Source organism: Oratosquilla oratoria, chromosome 18 (assembly GCF_046742065.1).
Source record: "Oratosquilla oratoria isolate Oo_2021 chromosome 18, ASM4674206v1, whole genome shotgun sequence".
NCBI classification, from domain to species: domain Eukaryota; kingdom Metazoa; phylum Arthropoda; class Malacostraca; order Stomatopoda; family Squillidae; genus Oratosquilla; species Oratosquilla oratoria.
In genome coordinates this window covers 61925861-61928360 of record NC_134794.1, presented here as the reverse complement: position 1 = coordinate 61928360, position 2500 = coordinate 61925861, and the positions used below count along the sequence as shown (strand labels likewise).

The 2500-nt window shown below is 43.6% G+C and overlaps 1 protein-coding gene across 21 annotated transcripts in view; it reads left to right on the top strand.

The window, feature by feature from the left end:
* Window positions 1-2500, top strand: part of mtd (TLD domain-containing protein mustard) — a 429051-nt gene that overhangs the window by 95529 nt on the left and 331022 nt on the right. The window lies entirely within an intron of this gene.

The window sequence follows — 2500 nt, the reverse complement described above, 5'->3', positions numbered from 1 at the left end:
CTCTCTCTCTCTCTCTCTCTCTCTCTCTCTCTCTTTAATGTTGATCTCTCCTACGCATCTCTTTTGTCTTTATATTTTTAATTATTTTATCTACTTATCTATGTATTTTTATTTCAATTCTATTTTCTTTCTAATTGATCTATTTCTATTTTTTGTTTCTTTTTCTTTTTCATTTATTTACTTACCTACATATTTATTCGCGTATATAATTATCTATTTATTTATTTATTTTATTTTATTTTTATATTTTAAAGCCTATATATTTTTTCCTTCCCTGGTTGGTGTGAATTTCTTTCGTACAACACGTTTTCTTACCAATAGTGGTCTCATATTCAGTCATCCTAGAGTCCAAAACTAACACTCACACACTAACAACGATTACACCCTAGTTTCTGTCTCTTTTGTTCGTAGTGACACCTTCCGACCTAACAACACCCTTCGTTCATTCTGTCATAAATAGATATTTGTAGCTTCACATATTTAAATTGACTTTTAATGTTTTATCGCTGTCTCCTGACAATTCTATACTATCTACGAAGACTGAGAACGTTGGCACACTGTCCGGCACCGCCGTTGCGTCCTGTTGTTGTTGGCTGTTGTTACAACAAAGTCTCCCTTTTTTATGATGGGTCATTTGACTCGAAAGGTAATTAGAGAGTATTTCGACCAGCGGCAGGGGGAGACGGTGGTGGTCATATACCGAGCTCTGGCTGCTGTCGCCAGGTGATTTTATTAAGCTCACTGAACTTGCAAACCCCATCCGGCCATACCCGGCGCCGCCGCATAGTGTGACACCGGTTTAAGGGGTCGAAAGTGCTTTCTTCCTCTTCATTTATTTATTTATTTATTTATTTATTTATTTATTTATTTTTTATCACCGGTGTTGCTCATCGGAAGCCTGCTGGATCCGCTTTGGCTTTGTGAGTTCGAATCCCGCACTCCTCTCCAATTCCCAGCAGTGACTGTTTGTGACTTGTCCTCCAACATTCCCGCACATAATAGGCCAAAGGTGTCGGCTTCGGCCGCAACCACTCAGCGCCTCCTGGCGTAGGCTCCTCAACTTCTTCCCTCCCTTGATGATGTTGAGCAACTACAGAGACAACACACATCTGAGTTTCAACCTCAGATTTTCAATAAATCTCACTCTCTCTCTTTCTCTCTTTCTTCCTGGTGTAGAACCCTGAAATCACGCCCTCTCTCCCTCACTCACTCCCACCCTCCCTCCCTCACTCCCTCCCACCCCCCTCCCTCACTCCCTCCCCCTGAAAGTCTTGATATAATGATCCACGTTTCCCCTCCCCTCCCCTCTGCCCCCCTCTACTCCCCCCCTCCCGTAATCCTATAAACCGACATCCTTGCGCTCGTTTTATAAGATCATAAGAATGAAGAAGACTTCAAGAGACCATAAGGCCTACATTAGGCAATTCCATGTCCATTACCACCTCTGGGAGTCTTGTCGCCGATTTTCGTCTTTCACAAACGTTTTTATTCATTTGGTTGAGACCACAATAGCTGCGGGGGTTCTTATCAACCCGGGGTGGGGGTGTGGGTAGAACGTTTCCAACCCACCCCCTGCCTCCCCCGTCAAGTGAATTTTAAGGCTTTAGGGACAGAGGTGGGGGGGTGTTAGGACTACACACACACACACACACACACACACACACACACACACACACACACACACACACACACACATACACACAGATATATAAGTATATATATATATATATATATGTATATGTGTGTGTGGTGTATGTGTGTGTGTGTATGTGTGTGTGTATGTGTGTGTGTGTGTGTGTGTATACATATTCATATATATATATATATATATATATATATGTACACATACAGCATATGCATACATATATACTCCTACATACATGTACACATATGTACACAGTCGTATGTGTATTTGTATAGAATAGTTATATGTTTTGTACCACATATATCATATTGCTTGACGTTATGTATTGATAGCAATCTTCGTGCCGTCCTCATAACTCTGAGTGGAGTACAAAAGGGGGCCCCAAGCATCCCCGTGGGAGGAACATCAATTTCAACTGAACACAGAAGTGCTAACTATTGGACAGCCCCCCTCCCCCTCCGTCCTCCCCCTCCTCCGTCCTCCCCCCCTCCATCCTCCCCCCCACCCCCAAAGTGTTTCAAATTTCCGTTAAAAACGGTCATCAGTGTTTCGAATTTTGCTGCTTTCGCCGAGAGCGGAGTTCACGTCGACGGGCAATTCGCGGGCTTGGGGAGCCGGGCTTTTACCTAGGGCTGCAATTGACGGGCAACTTGGAATCGGTCTGTCAGCGTAATCCCACTGCCGGGCTTTCAGTTGGGGCTACAATTGACGAGCAAATCACGGTCTTTGTCCGGGAAGAAAGGGTCTAAGACAGGAGGGGAATTGGCCGAAATTTTGAAGAAAAAAAAAGAGCAAAAAAGAGAGGAAAAAGAAGTAAGAGAAAGTCTGGAGGGAGGAGGAAGCAAGAGGGAAAAG